This window comes from Neopelma chrysocephalum, unplaced genomic scaffold, assembly GCF_003984885.1.
Source record: "Neopelma chrysocephalum unplaced genomic scaffold, ASM398488v2 Primary Assembly neopelma1_188, whole genome shotgun sequence".
Lineage (NCBI taxonomy): Eukaryota > Metazoa > Chordata > Aves > Passeriformes > Pipridae > Neopelma > Neopelma chrysocephalum.
Window position 1 is genome coordinate 467,458 of NW_020897850.1, and position 16,471 is coordinate 483,928.

Genomic DNA, 16,471 nt, shown 5'->3' on the forward strand with positions numbered 1-16,471 from the left:
ACATACATTGTTGCTGCATGGTAAAACACCAACAAAACAACTTTACAGCATCTGAACATTAGAAGGCCCTGATGGGCAGCTTTTACAAGCTGAGCTGAGACACCTGAAGCAGTTGTTGTTTTTTTAAACTGTGTATTTTTCTACTTTCTACAGGCAAACGTGTACACATGAGAAAAACACTCTCCTTTTCTACAGTCCCTTTCTTGTTTCTTAGGATGGGCATCAGCATAAAAAAGAAACAAACCAAAAAGCTGAATAAAAACACAGATGTAGGACACCCTAAACTGCAGAGGATGTGCTACTGCTGGCACATCAGCTGTGTTCAAAAGAATATTTGGCATCAGTGTTACTGAACTGGGAGCTGCCAGTGGTTCAATAGCTGCTGCCAATACCATCAGCACCAGTCCCTCTGACCACAGCCACACGTGATATTTGACAAACTGGACTACACAAACTCTGCATTAGAGAGGAACTCCAGATCTAGGGATCACAGGGTGAATTCCTACTCCTGCAAGAAGCCTTTTACCCCCCCAACACCTATGACAGGCACAGCATTCCCTCACCAGCCTCAAAAAGATTGAAATTAATGCTGTTCTGGACATATACTTGTACCCTGTGCTACTGGAGACTAAGTGACAATTGAGAGAGGTCCAGCCCTTATTCCAGATGCCACTCATCAGTAGCAAGAAACACAGAGTGTCTATGGAGCACAAGGAAATAAGATTTTTAAGTGAAAGGGAGGAATGGCTATTCTTCTGAATTCAGCAAGCCAATAAATTCCAGAGATCAATAACTGCATAATAAAGTGTAAAGTCTGGGGAAAAAAAAAATCTAAGTGAAGTTACAGGAAGCCTCCAAGCAGCCTACATCTGCCATTTGTGCAGATCACACAGGAGTGAGATAACAAAGGTTTGTGAATTAAAAGAGCTCTTAACAAGGGCTCATGTTGAGGGGAATGAGGGGGTCTTTTGCCTTTTGGGATGATTTGAGCAAGTGTCATTATCTCATTAAGCACATCATTTCCTCATGTTTCCTGGCTGGGGGGGTTGAAGCACAGACACTTTCCACCACCCTCCTGAACACTTGGTACAAGTGTTGGCTCACCTTTGGTACAAGACTGGACAGCAGCAAGACTCAAATAGAAACACATAGATTTTAATTGTTTTTTGGTGGTTTTTTTTAAATGCCACGTGTGTACCGTGTTCATAAAAGAAAAGCAGTTTTAAGAATTTCACCCTGCTTTTTTTTTCTTATCTATGGCTGCTCCCTCTTCTCTTACTTTTAACACATCTGTACTTTGGATCTATATATGCAGTCAAAACGCTTAGTGCTTATTTTCCCTTCCTTGTAGAAACACCAGCTACATGCATTTTAGATTACACACCATACATTCATGAGAAAGGCAAGTACAATCCACTGGAAAAAAATGGATGAAGGCAAATTTTCTGTTCAGTACTCTATTGTCCTTCATCCTGCTTGACTGATTTCTCAGGTTTGATTACTAGTTCTAAAAAAAAAGTCACCCCACTTCAACCAGTCTGAAAACTGAGACATGGAGAGATAGAGCCAGAAATCAACTTCCCACGAATAAGCTGCATAAAAGACCTCCAGTTTAGATTTTTAAGCTTGCTCTACTTCTGTACCTACTGCTCAGCAACATTTTTACCACCAGCACTCTGAGACAGCTGGGCTAAGCAAGATTATTGGATCTTCCATTTAGATAACTAAGATATTTCCTTTCATACAAATAGTCACATTTGAAATAATATACTACCATATCATTTCAAAATAAAACCAAAAAGCACACCAAAACACCACATTTTCCTGACCTACTCAACACAGCCCTCAAAATACATGCAACATGCTTGCAAATATCATCCATAGGCCATCACCAACTCTAAGCAATAAACCAGGTTAGCAAGAAGCCAACCTCTTTGACATTCATGGTGGAACAATAAATATTTGTTAAGTTTTACAGCAGGGAAACCTGACTGATAGATGGGAAGCACCAGAATACACTGTTGATGTTACACCATTCTACTGAAAAGAGACTCAGAGACTTAACCTGGGGACTCCCTTCTCCACCCAAACAAGTGAGAAGCTCTTTCCATTTCAAAATACTTTTTCACTGCAGACCCACAGCATATAGTTCTGTGGCAATCAGAATGAAGGCTTATTCAATCCACTTCAAACATATATTATAATACATTACACTTTTAGTTTCCTCTTGCCTGGGACACCAGGCAACAAGGAAAACTGCCAAAGGACATTTAAAAGATGATTCTCCCTCTATGACTTCCACGTCAAAGCAACTGAAAATTCTGAAGTACTTTTATATGAATTTATTATTATTTCATGTCAGCACCAATTACTCACATTTAAGTCAAAATCTGTACGGGCTGAACAGGACAGAAGGTGGTCCACATACAAAGGCCAGCAGAGGGAAATACCTAAACATAGGAAAATAATAAAAATAATAAATCCTTATTACAAGATTAAAAGAACCCCAGAAAATGGATTTTACACTTTCAGTAGGGTCATTTCCTGTAAAACTTCCCCAAACACATGAAAATCTAGGCGAGAAGATATTTATAAATGCTAGCATTTGTGTACATGGAAAGGGTCTGGAATAGAAAGTTATGTAATACTGCTTTTCTAATAAGAAAGAGACAAAAAAACCATAGCACAATTATCTATACTATCCTTAAAGTAAAAAAAAATAAAAATTGGACATTTAAAAACAAACAACTAACAAAGGAACCAACCAACAGCAGCCTTCCAAACAATTTAACACATCTCCCTGCTAGAAAACTAATCTATAAGTAGCATTCCCAGGTGATGTGTTTGCATAGAATTAAGCAAATTCACAAACCCTCGTTCAGCATCTATTAACATGAAAGATGGCCATAAGTAAGTCTGAATAGAGCTATCTTTTTCATGGACAAAGACTAATGAAACAGAACATCTTGAGTAACTAATCCCACCTCCCCACACAGTAAAAAAAGCCAACACTGCATCCTCACTGGTAACACTGGCATCACCAATCATTACATGCAGTCATACCCATACAACGCCTATACAAAGCACCTGCTGTTCTGACACAAACAAATTAAATCACAGCTTCTACTCAAGGAAGCAAAAATAAACATATTCCAAGCTGTCAATTCCAAGCTGTTTCCTGGGCATCTAAAAATACGATTCAAATCATCGTTATCAAGAGATGACAGCTTTGCCTAATCACTGTAACCTAAACCACGACAATAAATTATGGCCAAGCACTGCCTTGCTGTGAAATCCAGGGGTGGCTCCGAACCCTGAGGTAAAGGATACGACAACCATGAGGAGCCACTGCAGCAGAGGGCTGAGCACATCAGGGCAGCCAGTGAACACACTGGGAACCCACACCACAAGGAGAAAAGCTACAAGAATCACCTCTGGCTTTAGGCAACTGCTCTAGAAACCTTGCAAATGCCAGCAGTAGAACACGGGGTGAGAGCCCTTCAGACAGACACAGAGTGTGCTACCCAGAACACACTTTGCTCACTGGGACTGCTGTCTTGACTGGGATGCACATGTTTTTCCCTGAAAGGACCCAGGCTGGAGATCCTCTTGCTTGCCCATCATTAGCACATAGGCATAGCCTTGCAGAATATATCATCCAAGGAGTCTTTCTGCTGTGTCTTTTGCAACCGGACTTGCCTTTCTCGTATTGGCCTTTGTAGCCACCAAGAAACGTGGGTAGAGCCCTTCCCAAATCTTCGTTCGCGAAGCCCGGCCATGATGATGATGATGAAGTATGTGAGAGAGATGGATGAGAAGATCTGCTGAACACTGTGCCAGGTCCTTTACTCCCCCCTGCCTGCTCAAGCTATCCAGTTCTCTTTTGAGCCCCAAGAAGAGGCTCTACAGACCTCCTTTGCTCCTTCCTGTAACCCAGTGGCAAAAGCCTTGCTGAAGACAATTGAGAACGAAGAAAAAGCTCATCCTACTCATCGTATTTGTTGCTATCCCCTTGTCCAGTCTCATCCCAGAAACTAAAAGTAAACTAATGCTTAACACTGATTAGGCTCTGCCTAGAGACAAGACCCTGTGATCTGAGATCACCTTGTGACAGCCCAAGGAAACAAACTACTGAGACAAAAAGCATTTCCCTTTTTGTTCCTTAGTGCTTCATGTGCAGTTCCTCAAGTCCCTCTGAAAACTGCCAGGTAGTCTTCATATTCACTAGTACTTGCCTTTCTGTGCCATCCATGCCTCTCCCAAGTCCTCACAAATAAACTAGCTACCATCTCAGGAAACTATAGACTGTTTTTCACACTTTAATAAATAGAAGTAAATCGAGTGTTTAAAGCAGCCCCCAAGAGCCCTCATTTCACCACTGGGCACAATTATTTCTGCTGAAGAGCAGATGAGAAACAAAGCACACACTTAATTTCAACACAGTTTACTGGAAGGAGGTGTCACATTTTAAGAACAGGATCCACTCATGACTGAAGACTGAGCTGCTGCAAGTTCAGCCATAAGCATTAAGCACATTTGGAAATTCCCTGGCAAAGCTATTTAAGGAACAGACATTTCCTGTAATTTTCAGAAATATTTTATATTCCCCCCCCCATTTTTAGCCTTGGTGGTAAGGAGGGTAAGGGAGAGAGAGGATACCATATTACCATTAAGTGAAATATGAATGAGCCACCCAAGTTTAAAGTGGAAACTTCAGCTATTTGTGCTTGGGGGAAACTTTTTCAAAAAGTCTTTCATCATTAAGAGGCCAGGACTTTTCTGCTAACTTTAGAAAAAGAAATATTCATCCTTTCAATTAGGGTGAATTACAAAAGCATATAAACTCACCTTTATACTTTTGGCAAATAAGAAGTCCTCCAGGCCTTATTTAAATACCTTTTTCTATTTTCCAGAATTAGAAATGGCAGCCTTTTTTCCTCCTCTGTTGCTCAGGGCCTTCCCTAAACTGCAGCTAAACAAACCCAACCAGTCGGGTCACACGGAGCATTCCTCCCACAGCTCCAGAGTGGGGTCCATCAGGCAAGCTGGAAGCCAGGGAGAGACTGAACAGTCAAGCATGACAGCATCCTTCTAAGGATCTCAGTACCTGCCTACTTCTTCTCTCCTAAAAGTTTAACACTGTCTTTTCCTAAAAATCTAATCTTGTCTGAAGTATCTAGCATAAAATTGATGAAGTTTACAAATAGTTAGAACATTATTTCATTTATCTACGTAATCCAAGTCTGAAGAGACTCAATCCAAAGCCACAGCACGTAACAAATTATGAATTCACAAACCAAACTGAAGGACAGTTGCTTCATCCTCACAAAACACACCACGTGTGGCACTTTGGTCCTGTACATCAAATGGCAAAGATTCATCCTGTAATTGTGACCAATTGGCAAAGTCCACACCTGCCACTCTAGCAGAAACTACACTGCAACTTTCAAAGACACAAAGTGAAAAAAAGGGAAAACCTTAAAGTGTTGAACTAATTCATAAATCCTCAAGCTGTTGAAATTCCAGCCTATCTTTACTCTTCGTACAACAAGGGTGCTTTACAGCAGCACCTTTCATGACACCAAGGTTCCCACCTACTACACAATCTGCACATTCTGAATCAACTGTGTTTTGCAGCTCTGCAGACCAATACAAACAGTGACTTTTGTATTTTACATGGTCATTTTTTTGCTGAGAAACAGATTAAAAAGAGGAGTGCTCTGAAGAGTAGCCGCTAAATAAACATCAAGCACAGCTGTTATAACAGTCCGTGCTACTTCTTTGAAAGGCTGACCATGAAAGAAATGAGATGAGACCTCAGAGCCTTCAGATAATGGTTAGCCTTTAAGTACAAGGCCTTTTGCCTAATGAGAGATTTTAAGAGGGAGACATTCAAACAATATGGCCCTGCAAATAAGGAGACAAAAATGAAATAAAAGCAACTCTGATCTGCTTCACGGTCACTGTATGATGAAAACAGAAGGCGGATCTGAAGCCTTCGAACAAGGACCAGAATGGATTAAAAGCAGAGGATAATGATGGTAATTTTATCAGGGAAGTAAATCAGAATAGCTTCTGGGCAAGGCAGGGATGAATTTGTTGCAGCAGACTTTTTATTGACACTTCTCTTAAATTAAACTGAATGACTAAAGTGAGTCAATCTCCTTTAAGAGCAGAGATTTTGTAAACTGTTCCATGGTACAGTATGACATGGGTTAAAATATTCTGGTCTTTCACCCATTTGAGGAAATGACACCAGTTCTCCCGGAAGACAACATGCACATTCAACCCCTTCACATCAGGGCATGAGAAAGTTTGGAAGGAATCTTTTTTTTTTTTTTCCAAACTGTCAACATTAATACTTTGTTTCTTCCTGCTTGTGTTTGAAAATACAGTGCTGCACTGCGCTGCATGCATGTCCTGTCAGCTGTACAGATAAACATCTAGAAGTCAAAAAACCCCCCCCAATAAATGCTAATTAAATCTGTTGTCAAACTCATTTTAAAAGCCCCCAGCATGCTCTAAACAAAATTATTATTGTCACCAGTGTACAGTGATAAAAGCACGAAGAAGCATCTTCAGAAGGAATGCTGGGGCAAATAAAACATTGACATTACACATACGCAAGCTCAGTACTACTCAGTAAAGCAATTAATTTTAATTGGGTTTTTCCTTAAATGACATCTACATGGCAAGGAAACAGAATAGATGGTGGAAAACAGCGAGTCCATAAACAGGATACAGCCCAACTATTTTGAAGTGGGAGTAGAGAAGGAAACACGGAGGTATGTGCTGCACAGCAATGGCTCCCAATTAACATGGTGGAACAAATCAAGTTTGTGTTCCCAGAAAAATTAAACAGTTGCAGTAATCCTGCTAAGAAGTCTGCCATTCTGGGCTGTTCAGGGTAAGGGGTTCAGGCTATGACATAAAGTGTGTGCTGAATTGCAGCTGCAGTACAGAAAACAAATTAACAAACTCCTAGACCCAGATGATTGGGACTGAAAACTCTCACCGGGGTGGAAGACTACTGACAGCTCACAGTCTGGGAACACAACATATTTTCGTACCTAATTTGTACCCACAAAGGCAATTATGACGGCCTGCTTGTTAAAATCGCTTTCAAATATTAATTTAATTGACAAGATAGTACCAACAGGGCTTCAGCTGGGAACAAAAGCAAAAGTCATGGTACTCACTGAGCTCTGATCCAGGTAACGTGCTCTGGTATGTCTTTTTCAATGGATCTCAAGTGAATTTTAATCATGTTATGCAAGACCTACAGCAGTGCAAAAGCCACATTTCCAACATGGTAACCACATGGCTGAAAAGAGAAGCTCTGTATATCTTCACAACGGAAGAAAGAGAGCATAGGATGACTTATGTTCCCCACCGCTATAAACATCATCACTGAAGCAGAATTATAGAATCACAGAATAGCTTGAGTTGGAAAGGACACCTTCCACTACACCAGGCTGCTCCAAGCCCTGTCCAACCTGGCCTTACACACTTGGGGCACCCACAGCTTCTCTGGGCAACCTGTTCCCAGCGTCTCACCACTCTCACAGTAAAGAATTTCTTCGTAATAGCTAATCTCACCCTGCTCTCTTTCAGCATGAAGCCATCCCCCTTTGTCCTATCATTACATGCCCTTGTAAAACATCTCTCTCCAGCTCTCTTGTAGGTTCCCTTTAGGTACACCTTCCCCAAACAGGGGAAGAAGACTGACATAACCACAAAATACATCAAACCCCCTGAAGGACAACTGACAGAATGTGACCACCATTTTACCTAGTGTATAAGAATTAAAAGGGAGCAGGATTTTTAAAATTTTTTGAAGGGAAAAAATGTGCAACACCAAACCAAGGGAGTAAATTAGAGTGTTATTATCTGATAGGCACCTTAGGCAAAGACCAGGGTCAACAAGAAATGTTTTGTAGCATCCTCTCTGGGCTTCTACCAGAATTTTGAATAGCAAAGAGAAACAAAACACAGTCCCTTAAAATATATTGGTATTATCCCATTAGATGTGTGTTCACACGTACACACAGCTCTGTACAAATCTATAAACAAGATCTTATATTTCTCCAGAATTTGTAGAGGTGTTTTGTTTGAAACAGTCCTTCAAAAAGCAACCAGAGAGGCACTGACTGTTGCCAAAGTAATCCCAAGCTAGAAGAGTTCAATATATTTCTGCAATAACTGAAGTAATACATCAACAGAATGGATCAACTTCAGGGCATGCAGAGCCAACCAAAATACTTGGAAAGTAGTATATCATCAGCAAACTGCAAGATCCTTGTATTTCTTAAGTATTCAGCAATGGAAGAAACATCAGTCAATGATCATAGATACATCAATAAATAATACAGATAAGTTTAATAATAACTTATTCATTCTACATAAATTCCTGTTGATACCACTGGCATGTGTTCTAATAATTTTCAGACAGACTTCCAGTCTGCATGTGAGCAGCCAATAGGTACAAGTTATGTTTTGGTACAGAATCCTGAGGTTCTTGCCTCAAAAACTGATCCTAAAGGATAAAGGTATATGATGGGTGGTCCTTAATCACTTCCTTTATGTGAAAACTGAGGTCAGAGTTGAAAAAGAGCCAAGGAAGGAAGTCTGTAGCACCACTCAAACACACACACACACCTTCCAGAACAATTTCTTTAACAGTTTAGAGGGTTAACTTGTAGTTTAAATTAAGTAGACAAGGGTTGGGATAGAAATAAACAGCTTGCACAAGCAAGATACTGGGCTATTAGGTTTCTATAAGTGACTTAAAAATTAGGTCAGTCTAATTTGTGGCTGATACTTTGTTCTTTCACTATTATGAACTCACAATGATGTCAGTCTCATGTTCAAACATGCCACATTTAGCAGCGTACGGGCTTCCTGAGAGACTCTCTCAACCTTCCTTTGTGCAAAAGGCTTCTGCCAGATTCTTAGCTCATACTTCACTGACTCAGGCATGCTACTCCAGTTTCAAGGGAGTTACACTGGCTTCCTGTCAAATACTGCACAGTTTGGGGTTTTTTTCCCCCCCTCCCTTTATTTTTTTTATTTTCCTGAACTTTACGGACTACAAGTTTAAGAACATGTGTCCATATTCAGGTTACCATTTCAGGCCTCACCTTCCACACAACATCCAGAAGATCACTAAAAAGAAGAACATCACTAAAAGCTGTGGGAAACAGGTGTTTAACTAATTCAACCCCCCTTTCAACAATTAAAGGGGGGCCCACAATAAAGCCAGAGAAGGGCTTTTTACAAGGGCATGTGGTGATAGGACAAGATTTAGATTAGATACTGGGAAGAAATTCTTTACTGTGAGGGTGGTGAGGCCCTGGCACAGGTTGCTGTGGATGCCCCATCCCTGGAAGTGTTCAAGGTGTGGTTGGATGGGGCTTCAGGCAATCTTGTCTAGTGAAAGGTGTCCCTGCACACGACAGCACGTTTGGAACTAGATGATCTTTAGGGTCCCTTCCATCCCAACCCATTCTGTGGTATTTCCCCATCTTTATATGGCCCGAAGCAATCCTAGATGTCCCTGTATTCTACGCAAATGCAGCTAACTCTAGAGAATGATAAACATCCTGCTGAATTGGGACTTCATACAGAAATGCTTCTTATGCAGCCATCACATAAAAATAAAGTAAGCTCACACACAGAAGCTGACCTGTCTGTGTAATTTTTGACATTCAAGGAAGGTATCTTTTCATTATTATTTCTGACACAAAACCTGCCACACCGTTTTTAAGCATATTAGCAGAGTTGACACCTTGTGAAGCACAAGGATACTGTAAGTTTGTCTAGGCACAAATTTTCAAATGAGCCTTGGACACAGCAGTAAGCTTTTGCAAGCATCTTTAACTAGACCCACGTGAAGCAGCTGTTTGAACTACCACTATTGCTTCTTTTGTCTCAGTGGTAAAATTAAACTGAAGAGATAATGGAAAGGTTTCAAAAGCAGTTATTTGCCCCTTCCACTTCTCACCTGCCAGCAGGAGACTCACTCTGAGGTGCGACCCTATATCTCCCCTACTGTTTTTCTCCTCATCTTCAGATAGGTGTAATCAGCCTTTTGTGTGAATTTCCTCTTAACGTGAGGGCACAAAAAAAATCTTAGGTGGAAGTAAAGGAAAGCCCTGTAAAAATACAGTGGTAGGTAAAAAAAAATAAGAGGTCACTGTTTGAAAATGGCCATCTGTAAGTTTTGTCTTAGCAATCCCAGTTCGCACCATGTAACTCCTGTTTATGCCTGCTGCTAAATATTTATACTAAACATTTGTGTGCATCTTAACCACAGCCAATCTATGTTTCCCACTGCAGCAGCCACTCAAACTCTACCTCATAAACACTCAGCTGGAGCAGAAGCAAAAGAGGAAAAAAGAGTGACCATTTTTATGCTGCTAAAGCATTTCTCTTGGGGCTACACTACCAGAGATGTAACACTAGCCCAGGCTCTCCCACCCTCACGTTCATGAGGTCGTGTTTCCCAACTCATACAGATATTTTTATTTGTTCTTCGTATGTTGATTTTAAACTATCATGTCAGTATGTTAAAAGCTGTGTTATATACCCATGGAACAATGCCATTGCATGAATCCTTAACACGGTTAGGAAAAGCATCCCACAAAGTATCAGGAGAAGGTACATCCTCCCACAGTCATTTCCTCACCACAATAAATTCCAGCTACTCTATGAACGAAAACATACAGATGTGGCTCACAAGAACAGCATATCCAACAGATCCCCACTATTACTGCTGTATCTGCAACTGCCCAAGGATACAGGAAAGGCAGGTCTTGCAGAGAGAGGTGATATCTTTTACGAGACCGGTTAATATGAAGCGATAAGAAGAGGGAGGGCACGAACTCCAGAACGCACAAACCCTTCCTCACATACAAAGATGTGAAACAGAATCGAACCGTGACACAGAAACAAAAGCCAAGGCTTCCAAAACATCTCCACATCCAGCCTGTCCCTCTTCCCAAACAGGAAAAGAAGTCCAAAGCACATCCCGAAGTATGTCATAAATTACCCAATGAATCATATTTCTTATGGAAACTGTCTAGCTGAAGTCACACCACTAAAAGTATGTGATAGAAGACAGAAAGAAACCTAAAAGATATGCTCAAAGAAAGAACACTCCCCCCATCCAAATTCTTGGAGCTGATACCAAAACAAGAAAATCCTGGAGTCATCACGAAGTTACCGGATTTTTGGTAGATTTTTCCCATAAACAAACTTTTCTCTGGATTATAAAGTTGTTTATTACTATTAACTCAACCTTGACATAGCTTTATATTCACTGCTTTTGTTTCAAGATTTAAGTGAGGTCTGTGTTCCTGCAACCTTGCCTGTCTTCTCCAAATTAGTCATTTTATAAAGAAAAAAATTCCTCTCCTTACAAACCTTTCTTACAAGCCCGCCTGAGAAAAGTTTGTATTTTCTGAAAAAAAGAAACAAACAAAAGTCCACCCAAACAAAAACACCATAAAAACACCATAGAAAAAATGCAATTTCCTTTAAGGTATTTTCCAGGCTACTGAAAAACTTAGACCATTTCCAGCTACAACTAAAAAAAAAATTCTAGAACTAGATGTTTCATTCTACAATGCAACGAGGAGGCAATAGCTTAGGTCTTAAAAGAAAAACTAATTTTCTTTTCCTTCAGTTCCAAGTTGACTTAGGTATTGGTGACAAAAACAGCAGGTGAGATTAAGTGCATTTGACATGTGAGATTAATCACACTTACCTTTACAAAGTCATGACAGTGATAGTTGTAGTTGATGTGTTTGTTACCTGGGGTAATTTTGTTTGGTTTTTCAACTTTATTTGAATTGCAAAGAAGTGTTAGCTAGCTAGTTTGCCTCCTAGAATGTTGTATGCAGTGAGGTTCTCCACAGGAACACCGAGTGGCATGAAAATCCTAACCCTGATGGTTTGAACAACATAGCACAAGGAGCCAATTTCTACCAATGAATGTCAAAACCACTTCACATGTGCAGATTTAAGCAAGAAATCTTTTCCAGAAAAGACTTCATTCCTGACTGCAATTATCCTCTCTGATAGGATTACAGCACAGGTCAAAATGTGCAGGAAAAGAGTCGAGTGCAACCACAGAAGCAGAGGTCACCAGGAAAGAGGGGAAGGAGAAGTGCTCCTCCCACCCTCTTCAGGCTTCTTCCTTTGCAGCCACACCACCAGGCTCAAATTAGAGCAGCAATGCCTAGGGCAAGTGCTTCCAAAATCAAGTAACCCATTACCTGGGAGATGGGAAAAAATCAAGGACAAATCCAAATAATTATTTAGGACACCTAAATTTTAATTTAGCTCACACTACATTGGAATGGGCAAAATAAATAAAATCTATGACTTAGATCTAGAAGAAAATGTATCTAGTCTATCTGTAGTTACAATGCCCATCCATGACTAAAACATTCTTCCTAACTTTGTTCTCACCATCAGCTTTAAAGCACAGTTTTGCCAAGGTTCAGCTTTCTGGCACTCTGTTGAAAGCATAACCACATAAGATCTTATTGAGAGCCAGCTTTAGGTTTGGCAGGGAGACCACCTGGCATCAAAGGTATGCCTATTGGTATGCCTAAGGCCATATGCATGAATTTTAGTGAAAAGGCAAGAAGCTGCATTTTTGGGGGGGTGGGTTTAATGCTTTTGGCAGCTAAATTATCCTGATATTCCATACAGGCTTCAGTGCAGGGACAGTGTGCAGGAGAGATGTTTAAATCTAAAGAGTCATGGGCTACCTCAACCAAACCACCAGTCTAGTGCTCAAAGTAGCCTCCACAGAAAGGAGGGTTTATTTGTGCAGGTTCACCTCGTGGCACAGCTACAGAGCTTTTCATATCCATAAATGCTTCCTCCATGGCACTCCATAGGATACAGTACATGGTTTAGACTGAGCATCTCCAGCTACACTGTCTCCCTGACTGCCACATCCAGAATGACTCGTCCTGCAATTGCTCCTGTGTGCCACTACAGCACCAAACACTGCAGAAAGCACATGTCTCTAAGCTTGTGTTATTAGTCCTGCTCAAAACACATAAAGAGTGTAAGGAATGGAAAATAATCTTGCCACCAGCAGCAGCAGTCTGGATATAGAACTGAGCAAGACGCATGAAGGAGAGGGAAAAATAGTGCTCCAAAAAGATGTACCCAGCCCCCAGATATTAATCCACAGTGTTCCCCAGGAGCTGATACACCTTTGGCTTTAAACAAAGTATGAGCTGCTTGGATTGGAAAGGGGAAGTTGGCCACAAAGAATTCCTACTCCACTGGTGCCAATAAGGTGGTGCCTGATGCCTGGGCATAAAGATCCAAAGCCCTGCAGCACAGTTTGAAGTACAATGCTGCCCCTTATGCTAGACTGCCATAGTTTTTTGGTGTGTTTAAGGTAAAACTCAAGTTAATAGTTCTTTTCAGCACAGGTCTGCAGAGTCAAGTATGAGAAAGCAACAGCGTGATGATTGCTCACACCATCTCAGCACAGAGTCTTTATTCTTACACAGCACAATAGAGACTTTCATTACATAAGCACCTTCCTCGGGGCAGTACTCACTCAATCAAGGAGTAATTATTTAACCACAATCCCATCTCCTTTGCCTTCCCGTTAAAGAAAATCTTACGCAAAAAGGTAAGAGCTTGGCCAGGAGTCCTTGGCCCAAACATCCTCTTACCAGTGCTGGACTGCTTGCCAAGTCCTCACTGTTTGCACTTCAGACATTTGCAGCAGACAGACTGTGCCAAATCCAAAGAACTCTGTAATTAAAAGAAAAAACTAACAGTAGGAAGTGCTCTCCATGTTTTGATAATCTTGTCAAACTACTGTACAGACAATCACAATTAATAAAAGTATTTTTAGGAAGCTTAATGACAACTTTGGAGCCACGGTTACTCTGCTTCAGGTAGACTGGAATGAGGAAAGCAGCAGGGAAGAAAATGTCTTGCTGTACCTTTAGCCCCTCACAAACACAAAAAGGACTCCCAAGGGAAACAGCCCCACTCCATATAGCAATTTAGGTGGTACAGATCTACCCAGGAACATCAGATTCTCTTTCTGCCTACCTGTGAAAATACCTTTACGAGCAGCACCTGAGCTTCTAACCATAGAAAAGCATGATCCCTTTCTGCATTAGATACTTAAAAGCATTTCAGGTGTTTCATCCAAAAGGAGTGAACAGACAAAGCTCACCAGCTCCAAGAACATCTGAAAAAACATTCACCCTGTCACCACTCAACAAAGATAGAAGATGTGCAATAAAATGGCCCTCTCCACTACACTTGGCACCTACTGCTGCATGTAAGGACTATGACTTAGAGCAGTGGCTCCCAGACAGGCTGCTGAACAGACCAGGCAAGTGTCTTTTAAGATGCCTGGTTTGAGAAATCCACAGTCAAATCCAGAATTCTTTCTGGTGAACAACTGACATCGAGTAAAAGATTTACTGAGTTAGAATTTACATTTCTTTTTAGGGATAAGTGATCATAGAGGACCAGACTAAGAATTTAAATATGGATACCTTCTTTTAGTATTTTGAATCCTCCTGAGGCCTTTCACAGACCATCTATCCATTCAGCAAGGCTAAAGGCAATTCCCATGGTACTCCACCCAACCCTTGCTCTTTTCAGACATTTCAAATGCATCCAGGTTTATCCATGAGAAAGCTTTTCTAAAGAGCAACTTCCCTGTCTGAACCCAGCAATTAGATCACCAGCAGTTTCAGACACAGACAAACTTTCAAAATCCATGCCAAGACTACTGATGCTCCATGCAGGAATGGTGATGCACCCACCATGGCAGAAGCCTTCAGAAGTTCACACAGAACAGCCAATGCAGAGCCTGGGGTAACACTGCCATCAGGTTTGCTGAGACAGGCATCTTCTGAGTGTCTCACAACAATTAAGAAAACCTTAAATAAATACGAAGGAGAAGAGCAACTCTGGGCCACCTTTTGTGATTCACAGGTTTCAACTAAACCATAAAGAACAAGATATTAGACCTTCTGTAAATTCTGGCACCCTATTTATATTATCATGATCAATTGTGATTTAATTTTAATTTTTGAAGCCAGAGGAGTTACTTAATCTGTTATAAAACTACAAACATAGCTAAATTGTTTGAGGTTGACATCCTCACTAAGAAAAAGATTTGTAGCATCATACACAAACAGTTCAGTGAACACACAGCATTACATATGATTGGCCTTTCAAAGACACAGTCAGATCTGAAAGTGCAATCAGAAAACTTGCCAACTTGTTGTAGCTTTGAGTTTTCTCACACTGAAAGCAAATCTCAAATCAACACACACCGTGTGCGCTATTTCACCAAGTTCACAAGAGAACACAGTAGCAACAGCGGTTGAAGGGATGTGTCCTGATGGAGCAGAAACAAGTTTACATGAGGTGTTTTGGGGACTGTCAGGAACCTCGTGTAAACCCATCACTTTAAAATCTCATCTTAGGTTGCTGTCTCAAAATTCAGCACTGTTAAAACCTCCACAGCAAACCATATCATACATTAAGAAAACGCCACCGCTTCTAATACAGTCTCAAGAGAAAAAGTAGAAAAACAGGAATCTACACCAGAAGTTACAGAAAAAAGGTGGGTTTATTTGTTAAGGACCTACTTTGAAGATGTCATCTTGTGCAGGTCAACAAAAATAAATTGTTGCTTTTAACAGAAGTAACTGAAAAGACAGGCAACTCAAGATGTTGTTACACACTCTGGATTCTAACCACCACGTGTTGCAATAAAAAACAGTGACAGAAAGAAAATGTGATTAACTCATGGCCAACCTAGAAAAACGTGGCACTAGCTAATGGTTTCACCAACAAATCAAGCCATTCATTGTTTAAATTATTTCTAGTACCCTCCTGAAGGAATTCAACTATCTGCTACACCTGAGGGGCTCCCCCTTTTTTCACCTTTTTCTCTTACACCATCTTACATGATGGATTTCACCACACGCTTCTACATCAAAGTTGTATCCAGCTCAATTTTCCACTTGGTACTGAGACACTTTAAACCACAGATATGGATTAAAAACACTCACCTAGGCACTCAATCTCTTTTTCTCTAGTACAGTAGCATTTCTTTCGGCCTTAACTGTGCCGCTCACACTTACACAGAACACTGCAGCAAATGTCATTTTCCAGACCTGTTCCTTTGACCAGATGCAACTCCATTTTCTTCTTAAGCCATGCAACATAACATGAGACCATCACCTCTCTCACACTCCCCCCAAACACTGCCTCAAAGCCACTACTTTGCTAAAATGTCTACAAGGACTCCAGCATCAGTACTAAGACAATTTATGTCAACCAGAATTGCCTAAAGAACACTGCTCCTCTCTGCCTCTGGGACCACCAAACACAGCAGAACCCATGGTCTGTGACTGGCCTCCTGGGTTCTGTAATAGGTATCTTTATTACTGCATGG

At 40.8% G+C, this 16,471-nt stretch overlaps 1 protein-coding gene across 3 annotated transcripts in view; it reads right to left on the minus strand.

The window, feature by feature from the left end:
* DUSP16 (dual specificity phosphatase 16) overlaps window positions 1-16,471 on the minus strand; it is a 61,778-nt gene that overhangs the window by 31,883 nt on the left and 13,424 nt on the right. The window contains exon 2 of one of the 3 annotated variants that reach the window (XM_027702485.1): window positions 2,377-2,450. The exons of the other annotated variants lie outside the window; for them this stretch is intronic. The gene's annotated coding sequence lies outside the window, so the exon portion shown is untranslated. The remainder of the gene's footprint in view (window positions 1-2,376; window positions 2,451-16,471) is intronic. 3 annotated transcript variants of the gene reach the window in all.